This window comes from Ruditapes philippinarum, unplaced genomic scaffold (genome assembly GCF_026571515.1).
Source record: "Ruditapes philippinarum isolate M1 unplaced genomic scaffold, ASM2657151v2 ctg445_1_1_1_1, whole genome shotgun sequence".
In the NCBI taxonomy this organism is placed as follows: Eukaryota; Metazoa; Mollusca; class Bivalvia; order Venerida; family Veneridae; genus Ruditapes; species Ruditapes philippinarum.
In genome coordinates this window covers 49,128-68,329 of record NW_026856225.1, presented here as the reverse complement: position 1 = coordinate 68,329, position 19,202 = coordinate 49,128, and positions in this window count along the sequence as shown.

Below are 19,202 nucleotides of genomic sequence, written 5' to 3'. Positions count from 1 at the left end.
TGTTGTATGATAAGATGTGTGATACATTACATCATTGTATTATATATTGCAGAAAATTTAAGTATATGTATATAATAACAGTTTCACCTGTCACTTAAATTATAAATGTACACTATCGTAATACTATATCAATAAGAAAATGTCTCGTACTATGTAGTACTATTTGTGATGGAATGTGATAGTATATAGTATATACATCAAAAATAATAATTGAACTTTAAAGTTTAAGAAAATATTAATATTTTAGATTTTTTTCTTATTTATAATGATATATGATAAAGGACCGTTATTTCACAACAAATCTACATTTAGTGGTCAATATTTATGCTTCGCCTAGATTTTTCTTTTTGTCTCATCGAAGGCGCTTCAAGTCCATATAACGACCAAACAACACCAAAACTTCTGTCCCCTCAGGTGGGGCCTCACATAGATTCAATAAATAGCGGAGGAGCAATTATAAATTCAAGTTCACCTGGTCACTAGGCCAGGCGGAGAGAATTCGTGACTGAAAATAACAGTGCATGTTTTGATAACTATTCAAATTGTTTATTCGAACAAGAAAAACTACCGGATTTAGATTTTGATTTTAAAGGCCAAGCAAAAAACTTATCTTTTTTATCTTTAAATGTTTGCGGTCTCGCGTCAAAACAATTAAGTCCAGAATTTAACTCATTTATACAGAAATACGATGTGATTGGACTCCAAGAAACTAAAACTGATTCACTTGACACTGTTATTTTAGAAAATTTTAATCTTTACTTTAAACACAGGAAACAAATAGTTAATAGAGGTAGAAAGTCTGGCGGAATTTGTGTTGCATATAAAAAGGATATTGAACCTTACATTTCTTTTATAGATACTAATTCACAACTTGTGCAATGGTTTGTTATTTCAAATAGTCTTACCAAAAACGGTGATATTTTGTTTGGTGTGGTTTATGTGCCACCTGAAAATTCGATGTTTGCATCTGACGACCCCTTCTTAGAAATTCAAACAGAATTGGATACTTTTACAAGTAAATATAAACACATCTGTATTTTCGGCGATTGGAATGCTAGACTAAAACAAATGCAAGAAATCACCGAACCAGATATTGACATATTTCGAGAAAATGATATGATAGACTTATATAATGAACTAGAACAAGAAACAAATATATTTATTAGTACAAATGTGCATAAATTAAGAAACAGTGAAGATAACTCTGTTAACAATTATGGCAACAAACTTATTGATTTTTTAAAGTACAATAGTATGTATATACTTAATGGAAGAACAAATGGTGACCTCTGTGGCTGCGTAACATGCAAAAATGTTAGTACCATTGATTTATTTATTTGTACTAGTAGCATGTTTTCCTTTATTTCTAAACTGATTGTTTTAGATTTTTGTCCCATGTATTCTGACGCTCACTGTCCTGTTGAAGTTGTTTTTGATCATGGGGATACATTTGTAAAGACTCAACCAACTGTCAAAAACCAGAGACCTAAATTGTGGGACCAAAATAATATTCAAACGTTTGTTGATAACTTAGATACAGATAATGTAAATAGAATATATGATGAATTAATCACTATACAGGAGACTAACAACTGTTCTCAAGAAATTGTTAATAAGTTAGTAACAGAAATTTGCTCAGTATTTAGCAATAGTATCGAAAAAAGCTTTATTACAAATGGTGTTAAACAAACTTCCAGTAATAAACGGAAAATAAATCTTTTACCGCCTTGGGTAAATGCTGAATGTAAAGCAGCTAGGCGAAATTTTCATCGAGCCAAATATTTGTACAAATTACGTAAAAATGATGTTTATAAACAAACTTTAAAAACTAATAGCAAAATATATAAAAAACAATTGAAGGAAAGTTATAATCAATTTAAAACGACAAATGTTAAAAAACTTAAAAGTTTAAAAAAATCAAGTCCTAGAGAGTACTGGAAGATCATAAATGGTGGAAAGAAAAACGTTGTTAATTCTGAATTAAACGATCTCTATAATTATTTCAAAAATATCAATAGTTGTAGTATTGACAACTATACACTCTCTGACAACGATATCTCGGATTTACATGTTATCAATAATGACATGTTAAATAAAGAAATATCTTTGCAAGAGATTGAGTTTGCAGTAAAATTACTTAAGAACAATAAAGCATGCGGTTTAGATAATGTTTTAAATGAACATATTAGACACTCCTTCCCCATCATGAAACATATTTATTACAGACTTTTTAACATTATTTTTAACTATGGTGTAATACCTTATTCCTGGACAATTGGTGTTATAAACCCCATATATAAAAATAAGGGTGAGGCTAGTGAGCCTAGTAACTATCGACCGATCACACTGCTGAGTTGTTTCGGAAACTATTTACCTCTGTTTTGAATATACGATTACAAAATTTGGCGGATAAACATGATCTAATAAATCAATATCAAGCTGGTTTTCGAAAAGGGTTTGCAACTGTAGATAACGTGTTTGTTTTAAAAATGTTAATTGATCTACTTCACCATTCTAAGAAAAAGTTATTTTGTTCTTTTATAGACCTAAAAAGTAAGTGCATTTGATACCATTAGTAGGTCAAGACTGTGGATAAAGCTGAATAAGAATAATATAAGTGGTAACTTTTTAAATGTTTTCAAAAGTATTTACAATAATGCGAAAACTTGCGTATGTGCAAATGGTGAAACGTCTGATTTCTTTCCATGTAACATTGGTGTTAGACAAAGCGAAAATCTATCGCCGTTGCTCTTTTCTTTTTATTTGAATGATTTGCATGATTATTTTTCAAATAGTAACAGTATAGAAGGTGTAACATTTAATGATGAAGTACTTGGACTTGTAAAATTGTTTATTATTCTATATGCTGACGACACGGTTATTTTATCTGAGTCAGCAAACGATTTACAAATAGCTATTAACCTATATAAAAGTTATTGTGACAAATGGAAAATAACAGTTAATACATCTAAAACAAAAGTTCTTATATTTTCAAAAGGTAGGCGAACGCAGTATAGTTTTACATATGGTAATGAAAATCTAGAAGTTGTCGAGGAATTCAAATATCTAGGAATATTATTTAGTAGGAGTGGTAGTTTCTTAAAAGCAAAGACCTATATAGCTAACCAAGCAACAAAAGCCATGTACTGTTTAATTAAAAAATCAAAAAATCTTCAATTACCTTTAGATATGCAAATAGATTTGTTTGACAAACTTGTAAAACCAATTTTATTATATGGTTGTGAATGCTGGGGATATGGGAATAACAGTATACTTGAAAAAGTACAAATGAAATATCTTAAACATATATTAGGCCTAAAATCTAGTACACCAAATTGTATTGTATACGGCGAATGTGGTGTTAAACCAATTTCTATTGATATTGATTGTACAATGGTTAATATTTGGTGTAATCTAGTTGTACCTAATGAATTAAAACTATCTAGCACATTTAATCAAATTGCTCTTAAAACTTAAAATACAAGTGGTAATGTTAATAGACAGACATTTCTGTGGTTTAAGCATATAAAAAATATACTTGTTAAATGTGGAAACCCTAATGTATGGACCTATCAGATGTTTCCTAATCACAAATGGTTAGTTGCCAATGTTAAGCAAAAATTGTCAGATATATTTTTAAATGACTGGTATTGTACAGTAAACGAATCAAGTAAATGTAAAAATTATAGATTATTTAAAGAAACATTCCATTTCGAACCCTATTTAATAAATACACCAAAAAACTTATTAAGATATGTAATTAAGTTTAGAACAAGAAACAGCAGACTTCCTGTAGAAACCGGAAGTTGGAATGGTATAGATTTAAATTTACGTAAATGTACTCTTTGTAACAGCTCCGGAAGTATTGGAGATGAATTCCACTATCTCTTTGAATGCAATGAATTATCTGTACTAAGAAAAAGAATGCTAGATCATAATTATTTAAGACATCCAAATATATTAACTTTTAAATTTATTATGAATATGAATATGACTCATTGTAATGAATACAGAAATTTTTGTTTATTTGTTAAGGAAATAATTACAAAATTTGAGAATAGTTAACATTTCTACATATTTGTTCATCATGTCCTTGAAAATGCGTGTTTCTCTCCATTTTGTTAAGATGAATTGTATTAATATTATTATTTTCATGTGTATGCTATGCCTCTTTATGTAATGTACGTTTATATGCTATAGCTCATATTGTCATGTGTGTACATGAATTGAGTTCTGAAATAAACTTTGAAACTTTGTGTGGCCAAAAAGTATAATTTAGTCTTCTGATTTAAACAAGTTTGCATGGCATAGCTGTCATATTTCAAAAACATTGAGAATGTTATATTTGAAAACTAAAAGCATGATTCCAATTATATACCTGATATGTAGTAAAGAACATGTACTTAGTTTTTTGAGGGATTTCGGCAATATCCATGACCTGCAAGATTTAGCATGTGTTTTTATACTTATTTTTTATCTATTTTTGAAACATTTACTTCATAAACTATTATGAGCACAAAACAAACACTTTTGTCCTTTTTTGTTGTCTTCGGTTTACCACGTTTTTGAAAGCATAAAATATAAAAAATATTGTACCACAGTGTAGAGTGTAGAAATATTTTTTACTTTTGTTTTTCTTAGAAGGAGATAATTTAACGGATTGTGACCATGTCAAGTTAAATACCTGTATTAACTGCCTATTGCATGGCAAATTTCATGTCGGTTTCAATACCATATAGCACGAGCCTTTTATAATCTAAACTTGATGGTCGCTAGTCCATAGGCGATGTAAACTTTTCATTGTCATGATAAAAAAGAGGATACAATTTTAAAAAAAACGAAATCTCTGATGTGTGTATGGTGAAAATAATTATCTTTTTAAGTAAAAGAGTTCAAAAATACTAGCTATTATTGAATTGGTACTAAGTGAACATGAAATCAATTATGATGACTATTACTTACTTTGAGTTGAATACATTGCTGTTTAAACAGCATACCAAAATTAAATCATTATTTATAATTAAACTGATGTATTCAATATGTAATGGAATAATAACAGGAACATAAATGTTTAATGAATAAATCTACGCATTTCGCATAATTTATTGTTCTAGTAAGTACAATCACCTTGCTCACTTTAGAAATGAAAGCTCATTTTATGCATTTAATTTCTATGACATTGATTATTATAATAAAAAAAACCTTTAGGATATTAATTCAATCATGAAGATTATACAGATCACGAATCAAGTAATTGATTGATATTCTATGTTTTTGTTACTATATAATCATTTCTAAACTAATGATATTGAATAGCACACCCACGCTTCAACAATGCACATTTACACAACAATCATTTGAACGGGTTATAATTTGGATTTAATGCAAACAAAACATACTATTATGCACTATGTTTCCTGCAATATTCATGATAGTTTTGCATGTTTCACTTGCATTAAGACAAATCTTATTATTGACATTGCTACAAGACCTAAGTTATCGATTCGCAATCTTTCATGGGCAATAAGAACGAATGAATGAACTCCATACTTAGTTTCCAGTTTTCTCAATGAAAAGTGTCTATGTAAGTATTTATAACCAAATAGCTCTCTACCAATGGTTGCGTGTCTCTTATTACATCCTTTTTACATTACTAAATATTACCAGGATGCTTTTATAATTATTTGTAACAACAAATCAAATTGAAAAAAAAAATTGTTACAGTAACTGACATGTCCCTTCCTTCCTTTTTCCACCTTAGTGCCATCTGCTATTATTTTACATATGAAAGTGACATGAATAAATGAACTTATTGATTAATAAATGAATTAATAACTTAAAAAAGAATACGATTTTAATAATTTAGATTGTCAAAGAAATTGTTATTATATGTATATTTCCATTACTTTGCCGTTACCACAAGAACAATCTTCTTTTTGTTTCGATATTTGTGAGAAATAAACATTTAAAACTTTCAGATCATTAATATGATATAAGTTTTGTTAAACTACCAATCCTGTTAACGGTTCTTAATGCTACTTATTTGATAAAAATACATGTTTTCGATAAGCCATCTAAAATTAAACAGAATTAAATGTCTAGCTTATTGTTATAATAAAACAATTATTTTCATAAGACTTTTCTTGGGTCGATTTCCATTATTTTATTTAAATGAAAAATGTAAATTTATTTTTCAATACACAAAAGTATCTTTGACATAGCACTTTCAGCTACAATCTATAATATATCATCAACGTAGATTATTATGATTTTTTTCTTTCTTTCCTGTAATAAAAATCTGGAAACAAAGTGATCCCTCGGAAGAATTAATAACAACAAAATTACAAGAGAATTGCAGACTCGATTTGATTGAGTCTGTACATGAGGGATTATGAATACGTGCAACATCCCTCACGCCCCCTAGCACCGACTTGAGCGGTACTCAATTCTCAACACTCAATAGTGCTGGCACTTATGATCCCGAAGGACCAGAAAAATATAACAACACTGAAGTGAAGTACGGGGCAACTTATTAAAGCTGCCACACAGCACTTGACACCTGCTGTTGTGAAGTATAAAAATCTTGAAACAAAGTGATCCCTCGGAAGCATTAATCACAACAAAATTACAAGAGAATTGCAGACTCGGTTTGATTGAGTCTGTACATGACTAGGTTGCGTTTGATGAGAAACATTATTTCATTAATAATCTCAATCGTCTATTAATAATAATTTGAAGGAAAATGAAAACATGTTAATAACCGTCTTCTCTATACAAATAGAAAACACAACCAAAAACAGTATGGCAATGATTTAGAACCAATGTTTATTTTATAAAGTTGGTGTATATATACTTGTTTCTATTTTCATATACAATTTCAGAAACGTTTGCTTTACTCTGTTATTGATTACTTTTATCAATGTTGTTCAATGAAGTTGTCCACATTTTGTTATTCAATTTCAGTGTACATGTATTTCTTATTGCTTGAAAAATATCAAACAAACGAATTTGAGTAGCTGAATGCTAATCTTAACATGATAATATTTTTTTTTACATGGGCACTCGAAGTGTAGAAACCAACCCCAACACTGCATAATCATCAAAAGAAAGCAACCATATAACGTCAAATATATTTTGATATATAGGTAACTACCTTTCAAATGAAAGGGAAATATTAAAACATTTTATAGCAATTGTTTTGTATTTTTTATATTTAATACTGAATATCAATCATATTGTATTAATATGATTGCCCTGTTTTTATTGCACAGACTTTTCAAATATCTTAGGCGTCGTGAATTATCAGACAAAGGTGTGCCTCTTTCCACATCGGCAATGGTTTGGCGCCAGATGAGGCTTATACAGGTAGAATATAAATCGCTTTCGCTTTGGTTTGATTTCGTTTCAACCTTCCATTCGTATGCGGTTTTCATGCTGAAACTTCGAAATTTGGTTTTGAAGCCAAACCTCAATGTGTTTACTTTAAACATTTTGATAGTTAAATAGGGAATTTAACAAGCAATCGATGTGAATTTTTAAATAATTATTATGGTATTTATTTTTTCAAGAATTATGTTTCCATGGCATAATATGCTTTCAGTAATAAATTCAAATTTATGTTTGCCCCACCAGGGTTCTGTAAAAAATCTTTATTATGAAACCGGAAAATGATTGGATATATCAAAAAAAAAAAAAAAAAAAAAAAAGTATTGTAAATGTCGCATGGAAGACAAATTCCATTTCGCAAGTTTCATTTAAATGAAATTACTCTGAAAAATATCTAACATGCTTTCGAGTCAGGAAATCATGTTGATTGTCGCAAGATAGCATTGTTTATTTATTATGCCTGTGACCTGAGAAATATTTAAGTATAAATACTTTCTATCCTAAAGTGACCCACACTGTTATATCATTCACTTGTCAAATGAAATACAAAAATATATTATGATTTCAGTCAACAATTAATATCGACTCATTTTACTCTTTTATTTTTGTGCAATTTGTAAGAAGCTAAATTGTCTACTTGTAAACAAATTATAATTGTATTAATATAATAAATAGAATAAAAAAAATCTCAAATTCAATACTTGTATTTTTATTATGCATTATTTAAATCAAATACTCAAAAACTTGTTAAATCAATTTGATGACAAAGATAATTAATGGCGGTAGTTAATATACAATTCATTTCATCGTGTCCAAAACATATATATGGGAAACTAAATAAACTTGCGGTTTATGGTACCTTTATTTAATGAACCCTACGACTTTTTATTGAAATGATATATATTATTGTTTCAACAAACAAATCAAGAATCACCGACAAACACGTTTTTATTAATACAGGGGACATTGCCTTTTACATGACACGAAAATATCATTAAATGTTTTACCTTCAGTTTCTTCCCGAACTGTTGTATGTATTGGCGGATCGAATTATGAATTTGCAAACTGTAATGTAAATATGCTAAGAATTTTGTTTTGTTTTGTTTATTTATAAAAATCTATTGGTAAAGTGACAATTTTGATCTATCCTTTGAGTTGTATTTCAGCACCGTTTCTATCCCGTAAGGAACACATGGTTAAAAAACTACCAAAAAGAAATCATAAACAACTAAACTAATTGTTACTGCATAAAATACATCTTTAATATGTCATGAAGAACAAGAAAATGTGTTAATTTATTTTTGATACGTCTGCTCGGCATTCTGATATTGTCTGTGCTGGGTTTGGCGCCGGCGAGACTCATATTATCATAGTTTTAACGTGCACTAAACGCATGGGAGCGAATCACGCTGTTCGTTACTAAAACAAACAAGATGGCGGATGCAGCCAAAAATGAAGTTTTTCCTGTTTTACTCTGAAATTTGTGATGTTCTAGTGTAAAAGTACAAACAACAATTTCTTGGGCACACAGGGTTATTTCATGATGTTTCGTTCGTTCTTTCATCTGATAAGTGCGTCACCAGATTCGAAGCGAGAGAAGGTTATTGTTGGTACCGTTACACTAGAACATCATGAATTTCATAGTAAAAAAAGGAAAAACTTACTTTTCGGCTGCATCAGCCATCTTGTTTGTTTGGGTAACGAAGGGCGTGATTGGCTGCATCAGCAATCTTATTTGTTTGGGTAACGAACGGCTTGATTCTCCCCCGTGAAACTGAAAAGTCATTAGAAGGGCTGAAAAATGTTTTTACACATGTGCATAAAGCTTAAATTGAACGAAAATATAATACGGTGTTGTTTTCAGATTGATATAATTGAGGTGAACTCGATCCCAAACTGTTTTTCCGATGCGATTTAGCGATCATTGACACACCAATTAAGAAGTCATGGCATTTTTTCTTAATTTTCAGTAATAGAAATTTCATGAATGAAAAGGTTTTCATCTTTATTTGGAAACATTTTTCCAGAAACTTAATTGATTCTATAGAAATACTTTATACTCGTTATATTGTTACAATCTTTATACAATCCAAAATACTCTTTCGGTAGCCATTACTATGCGATCCTAATACTACAATTCAATTCAATTAGACTTTTAAAGACCTTTATAACACGTATTATAATAGAAAATGACGTCATAACCATTATTGCTAATGATAAGATAACAAAAACTGACAAAGGCAGGGAAAAACAGTTTATTCAAATTAATTATTATGTTACGATGATGATTCTTTCAAATATTTGATTAAACTGGCTAATAAATTTGTGGAAATATACACTTATTTTCTGAAGCTTTTGACTGATAAAAATTGCATTGTTTACTTTACCATTCACGTTGGAAATTTGTGGGCATGACATAAAAACCAACCATGAATTAAAAGCTGTAATTGTCAACAAAATAATTGTACCGGTGTGTGTCAAAGAAAAACATGATATTAAATTTCAATTGTACAAAAGAATATTTCATTTCAATCTGTTATTAATTCATCTTCTTAGGCCAGTAGGTACTTGCGTAGGAAAACCAATTAATGAAGAACAAAACAAAATAACGTTTTCTTGTATCAATACAATCTCCAAATCATCATGCTATAGTATGCTACAAACTGTTATGAATCAAGGTTATTTAAAGGAATGATAATATAATCCTTAAAATCCCCAAAATGTTTTAAAATTATAAAACTATATATCTCCACATGTAATTTACAAAATCATTGTTTATAATTTAAAAGACAAAAGAACTGGAAGTATGTTTGTATGTTTTCTAAAGAGCCAGGTGACTATAAACAAAATCATTTCGAAAAGGATTTAAACCCTACATAAAATAATAGTATCGTATTTTGTCACTGAAAATTGTATACTGTTAACGTACGATTTTTCATACGTGTTTTATAACAGAGAAATTGTATGTCAAAACTTTCGAGAATAATGTATCGTTTATAAATTGTATATCAATACAGATTATTACTATTTATCCTTTAAGAGCTTTTTTCTAGGGAGGGTTAAAATTAGTTTAAAGTACCCCTTATTTCCTAGAATTTTGGATATTTGTGTTTTCTTCGAACATATAATTTGCTCTTCGCGTCGCATATGTAGGAGTATACAGGAGAAGTGATTCATACTTAGCAATCACTCCTGTTTTTATACTACTGTAACTGTAAATTTTTCTAAATGATGAAATTATGCTTTTACTTGGTACAAAGCATTTTATGAAAAATACATGAATGAACAAAAATGAATATGCGCTGAAACTCTAAATTATAAATAAAAAACAAGTTATACATAATATCAGGTCTTCTTGTGTCTTAATAAGAAGGACACTACAAGTTCATAAATGAAAATAATATAGTTGATTGACTAAGGGTGACTTTCAAGTAAGTGAGGATGAACATATTCTCAAACGAAGAAAAAGTGTTGCAATGTTTGATTCAAAATATGTAAATATGCAGTTTGGTCGATGCGATTTATTTAAATTCTACCAACTATTATTAATTACTTATCTTAAACAAAACATTAATAAATAATTGACCATTGATTTATCGTATCCAATTGGGTGACATATAAATCAATAACTGTGCACAAACACTACTACTTTAAATGTTGGCAAATGTCTCGATTATGTCGTCTTGTCTTCTTGCATTTGAACAATAATCAAAATACAAACGTATGAATATTCATCGGTGCCATATGAGTAATGTACGAGTACAAACTTGGGTACGAAGCAGGACAACAATAACTTTCTGTCGTTTCATACTCAATACTGTAAATATGTTATATTTAATTATTATACATAATTGCGCTTTCATAGAAATACTGCTGTATTCCAACGCACAAGAGTCCTTTGTCATTCAAACGAGAAATCAATTCTGCTGGTACGTACCGAAATATCAATAGGCCAGAATGAAGAATAGAGTATCTTTGCACGACTGTCCTGCTGGGCTCCTTGCCGGTGGTCCTATGTTTCTGATGGGGGTTGCTTTCATTGAACGCCGTCCTTCATTGACGGTCTTGTTTTTCATATTTCACGAAGGCCCGTTTGTTCTTAAAGTATAATTATGGTTCTTCGAATTAGAACTAACAATGTTTCATACGTGTAATTAATCATGCAAAATATAAATTCGCCTTCCAACAGTACATTTAGTACTTTGATATGTCTTTAAGTGTTATATATGATATATCAGAAGCACTGTAGGTCCGTAGATATAAAAAAAACATTCCGACGAATAGTATGACGATGAAATGTTAATTATTGCTCAAGTTAGAAAATCTAGCTTAAGTTTAAAAAATATCGAATTATTTAAAACAAATATTGTATCATCACAAAACAATGACCGGTTATAACTTTCAGTCAGCATCAGATATAGTGGGCGCTCTTCACTGCATCGACTTGTGCCTTCTGGGTGCCCTTCTTGGGTGTGTCGGGGGCTGCGTCCTGTGAACGTGGCCTTTGCCTTGTTGATCTTTATTCTTGTCTCGTAAGTAATAATTTGATAAATGTAGTATTTCAATATTCTCAGTGCATATGTCCCTGATTTAAAATGCTTATTTATATAGCAACGCTAACAACACCAATGAAAGCAAACACATATAAAGTCACGCGTTGTTGTTGGCGTATAAAATTTGCTTACAATGAAACGTAAATAACCAAAAATACTAATGTGTTATGTAAAGAAAGCAGCAGGGACATTATGCCCCTGTAAATATTATACATATCTAGAACCACCGTGCATATCCAGGAATGTGCAAATAACGTAAAAGTAACGCCGAATCTGTGCAACGCCATTGCCAAAACGAATAACACAGTAATTAAACGAACCAAAATATTTTATTCTAAATAAAATTTAAAGAAATGAATTAGCACACACGGCTGCTACTACATTACACTTTAACAAGCATTACAATTTTTTTCAGTTATATGTTTACTTCTTTAGATCATTCGTGAGAAAGACAACCTGATTACAGTTTTGGATGTGACTTTTTACATACCGCGGTGCTCGTTTTAGCCACTAAATTGCACTATTCTGCGTTACTTTTTGCACAATTTCTGCGTTATTTGCACAATCCTGCGTTACTAGATATACACGGTAAGCACGATTATTATTTCTTTATTTAGTTTTATTGGATTTCATTTCTTACCAGTTGCTGTTAAACAGAAAATTTAATGTACAATATGGTCTTATTATAACACAAAAGATATGTTTTTAAGCAAAATAATGGTTTGATTATTAGTGATTTAAAGCCATTGATGTCACTAGTCAACTTTTATTATTTTTCATTTCGATTAATTTTCTCCATCTATGTTAAAGCATCACGCCTCCAGATTCAGGTTTTTTTCATGAAAAGTTTGAAAATGTACTTGAAAGTAAAGTATTGTGAAGTGACCAAACGGAAGCAATTTACACTCAAATGATGTAAAAATATTAAAACAAATATCACACAATAAATCATAAATCGCACAAACATAACATGTAAATTACTACTTACTTCTTAAGTCCTTTTAATTTTCCTATAATCTTAATACACTTTTCCCAGGTTTGATTTTATTGATATATTTTGGCTCATCTGAATGCATGCATGCATGCAGCTCATTTTATTAGTAAAACATATTAAATATACCTCAAAACACGAACATTTTACTTTGCCATTGTCAAAAATAGAAATAAATGCAGTAATAAAGTTAACTTAATGATAATTGAACAATTAAAGGATCTAAATAATTTAATTTGATAGCAATGCTGTCCATGGAATAGCTTGTAGCAATGTTTCTCATTGAATTTTGCCCGATTGTATTTTTTTTAAATAGTACCTATATTAAGTAGAAAATAATTTTAACATTTTATTTTTGACATAGGAGATAATTTTATATAACTAATATTTGGATAATTAGAAGATAATTGACTTTAAAGTATATAAGTATTTGTTATTGACCTTTTAAGGGCAACAAACATATTAAATAGTTTTTTAAATTGAAAGGAACATTGTATTTTCAATCTTGCGTTAAACGATAAAAGTATTAAACAACACCCTCTAGAAAAGATCCATTACATAACTGATAGCGGGCTTGCAGTCTTATGAGGGGAAAGAATAAATGATCAAACGTTATAAAGAGTCACTTTATTACATAGTGAGGTGACAAGTCTTAAACGAAATATCTGCATAACTTTAAAGGCACACAATAATACAATTTAGCAGTGAACATATATTTCCGGGGGTAACATTAAATGTTCAGATTATATCAATGACTGGGACTTGTTAATGTACTTTTTAAGTACTCCTACAGCTATTTCTTAAAATAACAAAAATGGTTGAATTTAGAAACAAGGCTACTATCAATGATAAAACATCTTATTTATATAAGCAGTCCCGCTATTTTACACGACACGAAAATGTCATCAAATGTTGTACTTTTAGTAACATGTCTCAATAATGAGAACATACTGTTTTATTTATTGGTTAATCTAATTGTGTTGGTGGCAATCTATAAATGTAAAATTTGAAAACACTATGATTGATTGATTGTTATGTAGAATGTTTTACTTAAAAAAACAGTGTTTTCAGTAAAATTCTATCTCATAAGTGCTGCCCATTTACTTTTAAACTTGTGTTGTGCAGCAGTAAAACGACAAAATTCTTTTACAAAAAAAAAATAAATATGCTTGTCATTTTCTTTTAAAATTGTTGTTATTATCTAAAAAAATATTTTCAAAAGAATGTTTGAAATATAAAAAAACATCAAATGTTATGATAACAGAAGGCAAATTAGTAATTATGTAACCGGAAGAATAAATGCGGCTTTTCCTCTTGGTCCAATCAATTGTACATTTTCAATTTTCGTGTTTGGCATTCTGTTTTTCTCTATTTTCCTCTTTTTTTCCAATCAATTGTGCTAAAAGTTTTACGTAGGTGATAATGTCTTTACTAAATTGTTAAACCGTATGACTGATTAAATATCCAATTGATGATTGTTGTTAAATAACACTATAAATTCCATGTTTCTATGTTACATTATTTTATATTTAAACCTGGTTGGCCATTTTGTTATTTAAGGAACAAAGATGTGGAAATTCTATTGGTAATTGTAGAACGAAAACATTTTTAGAACTTTTGTAAAGATAGAAAAAATTGGACGGTTAGATTTTGGATTTCCGAGAGAAAACACTGTCAGGCATTCCACTAGAAATATTTGTAACTGTTTAAATATCACTTTGTACAACCTGTACACATGTTTTATATTATCTGTGGTATTCCACTGAGAAAGTAACATTACATTTCAAAACGAAAAATTGTGTAAATGTTTCAATCCCCCTTCATTAAAAATATAAATTCAGTGCGAAAATTCTAAAAAGGGCCAGAGCTTTTTAATAACATAAATATTTTCGTTTTAAAAACCCAAATTTTAAAATTGAAAAACCAGGACTTTTGAAAAATACGGGTTTTAATTCCCGAATAAAATTTTACTTTAAAAATTAAAATAACATTCTATATTGCACAGTATTAAGATAGTCAAATGATAATAAAGTCAAACCGATCGAATAGTCATAACTTTGATTTTTGGAGACCCCTTGCACACGTTTGTTTCTTTTTTTGCTCTTTTTAACGTTTTTAAATATCCAGAAAAAGGATTAAAAAATCCTCAAAAATTTTAAAAAATTTGACGGGTTTTTATTCTTTAATAGAAATAAATTTTGGGAGATTATGTAATTTTTTTGTGCCCTTTTTTTACTTGCTTGTTAAAATTTATTAAAAAGGGAAAATAAGAAAAAAAAATCTCTGCGTTTAAACAAGAAAAACAGCCCCATTCATATTTTTTTATATAAAATAACCCCAAAAAAAGGGCGAATTTCATTTTGTTACATTTAAAAACATTTTTGGGAAATTTAAAAATTTACAATTTTAAAGAAAAATTTCAAAATTTTTTTTCTTTTCCCCTTTTGGGTTTAATAGTTTTAAAAAGGGTTTCATTTGAATATGATCAATGGAAGTCCCCTTATAAATTTCATAAAAAGTCACGCTTTAAAATAGACCGTCTTTGTCGGAGAAACATTTTTGTTATTTCTATATAATTCATTGGCATAGAAAGAACGTGTTGCTTGACTTTTCTAAGGATTTCAAGATGTTTCAGAACAGTATTCATCTGTAAAACAAGTCGGATCAATACACCTATTTTTATTTCTTTTTTAGTTTAAGTGGTTACATTTTCTCCCATCGTTGTTATAAACAAAACATTAATAACAAACTACGGTTTTACGAAGAGACAAAGTATATGTATTTGAACAAATTAATGATACATTTCTTAGAAATTCAATTCAATTGACGGAACGTTTTAAAACTATTTTTGAATGATTATCTCTAATTATCTTTAGAATGTCATTTTGTGATTTTAAAAAATGCTAAAAGACATTGACATTTTACTTTCAATGGTAAAAGTAAAATAATTGTTAAAGCATGGGAAAACCGAAATTGATTTTTGGGTACAAAATAGATTTAAAACGGGGCAGGGTTCTGAATTTTCCCCCAAAATCACTTTGAAAACAAGGCATTTACCTTTCACGCCTATAGATCTTGCCTGAGCAAATTCATTAAATGAACATTAAGACCGTATCTAACTACCATTTAATGATCACTTTTAAGCAAAGTCCGTCAAAAATCGAACCTCAAACTCTAATGTTATAATTCAAGCTATATTTGTTTAACGAGTATTTCTATATCGACATTTTCATTGATATATTATTTCTTTTTAATTCTTTAAACCAAACAGCACGGTTTTTGCGACATACCTGGGTTACCATTTCCTTTAAAGTGTTACTTTGAAGCTTCTAGTACAAGCACTTATATGGCCATCACCCCCTCTTCCCAATAAATGGATGCTATTCGGCCGTGAATTTTGAGAAAGTTCGCCTCTGCTAGAGTACAATATTACGTTTTCACTAAACATTTGGAGTTACTTTTTGACACACGAATACACATAAGTGACAATCAACTAATTTATGCTAGATTATGTAATTTTGTAGTTCATTCGTGATACTTAAAACTTTTTTTAACTTTTACATCCCTTATTTTCTAAATATATGACACGATTGTAAATTAAAATTGAACTCATCGAAAACAGAATTCTTAACATTTGGAAGTTCTCAACAACTCGAAAAGTGTCACCTAAAATCCATTTGTATTAACGGAGATAAGATCAACTCCGAAGAGTCCATTAGATATTTAGGCGCATTTCTAGACCAAACACTAAATTTCAAGGAACATATCAAACGAAAGTGCCGTACTGCAATGTTAAACTATCTTAGAATAAAACGTATCCGAAAATACCTCACCAAAGTAGCAGCTGAAATACTAGTTATAGCACTCGTAATGTCACACTTGGATTTTTGCAATGTCATTCTTTATGGTGTATCCGATTTTGGATTGAAAAAAAATGCAACGTATTCAAAACATGTGTGCTAAGTTAGTTCTGCAACGAAAGAAATTTGACAGTTCAAGGCAAGCATTGTTCGACCATCACTGGCTGCCCATCAAATCTAGAATCGAATATAAAATTGTGACTTTTGTATACAATTGTTCAATCGGTCATGCTCCAAAATACCTTTCTGAACTCCTAACCAAACAAGTACCAAATACCCGACTACGCTGAGAACTGCTACGTTATTCCATTCAATAAAAGAAAAACATTTAGTGACAGAAGTTTCGGAACTATTGGTCCAAAATTGTGGAATCCGCTGCCATTAGAGTTGAAACAATCTAAGAATATTGATGTATTTAAGAGAAATCTTAAAACACATTTTTTCAGAAAGTTTGAATCACTATTTTAAAATCTGAAATGAGATAAACATGAGTAACGTATAACTGATGACTGACAGTGTGATGAACGTGCAATGTAAATGAATGTTTTATTCTTTTTAATCTATTTGTAATCAAGTTACATGTATGTAAATAATCTTATCTCATGCTACATGTATATCAATCAGTTTTATCATTTTATTGTCTCTGCAATTTTTTAAAAATATGTTAATTGGAATTGTATGTAAAAGCTTTTATTTCATTTGATGTTGATCCACATATTCTTATGCATTCACAATTTTATTCTTATTATTTATATGTACTGTACAACGCCTTTGAATATTGTTAAATAGAAACAGGCGTTTAATTAAATAAAAAGTTTCAAGTTTAAATTATTTACAATCTTTTCATCTTAAAATAATCTACGATGTAAACACTAAAACTAAAATAAAACAAAAACATTATAAAGCAACATTTTCCTTTAATCTGCTGTAAGTAGCTTTTGCAAGGTGAGCTTACACAATTGTACATCCTAATATCCCTAAAAAAATGATAATGAACAATTTCAAGATTGGAAGCTGGAAAGCCGATTAAGATATTCAGCAGGTAAATTATAAATAACAATAAATCAGCGATAAAAATTAAATAAAGAGTTCAGGGATAATAAGTGTTAATATGAACTATACAATTTTTACCATGGCAATATTCAAAGGAATATGCGATTTGTCAATTTAGAAATAAACAGATAAAAACAAAACAAAAAGAAACGGAACAAAAAGTAAACAAAATTGTGAAAACTGACTAAAGCATTTTAAAAATGCATGGAACTACAATTGGTAATTATCGCAATAGTTGTTTTGTAACTCTTTTTATGTTACTTTATAAACTGCGACGCTAAGAAATACAAACTTTTTATATGCTAAAAAAGGTACTGTAAATAAAGAATAATCGGATTATGTTTGTCAAAGGGGATATAACATTTCTATATCATACTTAATGTATTGTGATGATTAATATATTATTTTCGTGGTGATAAGGATTCGTTTGACAAAGTTGGTGTCAATCTCTAGAATGAAGACGTATGTTAAAAACCACTTTATTTAAATAACATCAATACCACGTCATCGTAAGATATTGACAACAATGAAATGAAACTAATTTTCTGATTCATTCTAAACTAATTTATATCTCTTTTTAAACAGTTACTGAAGTTTCGCTTGTTTTATTCGTAGAAAAGCAGCAGAACAGATGAATGGAAAGTTTTACAATCACCGCTCCCTGGCTAGCTATAACTTATCGATATTTGACTTCTTTCTTCATTATAAGAATGGCAGGGTGAATGGGAGTTTACTTGTTTACATTCTTCTCACGTATTATGTCTTATTTTGTCTTATAACCAATTCACGTTTTAGTCAAAGTTAAAATGATCATAGGAGATGATTTTGGATGCAGTTTTAAGAGATGACGCAAATCACACAATGATGCCATTTGTTTTTTTCAAAGTTAGAATTTGTACTGTTTTATGCATATTTAGGAGACTTTGCGATTATCTTAAGATGTTTTTGTTTTTCTTTTACAATTCCCGAATATTTATCCTATTATTATCATTTGTCAAGTCAATTGACTATTAGTGTTCTTACTCTTTAATTTTCTCTTTTAGCTTTTCTTATTTATAGTTAAATCAAGAATTAGTTTTGCAAATATGTTGTTAAAGCCACCATGAAGCTGTCTGCAAGGCATTGCAAGAAGACTGTCAAATAAAACCATAAAATACTGTTTTCCCTCTTTACTTTGGACGTAAGTGTAACACTTATAAATAACACCATATAAGCAATTCTTAAATGACAAAGTAACAGTTACATCAAGTGCCGAAATTTATTTTCTGCTTTAAAGATTGCTTTTATTGGCTCATTTTCCATGACATAGGAACGATTGTTTTGAGCATGCTAGAGGTAAATGCAAAATAAAGTCCACGC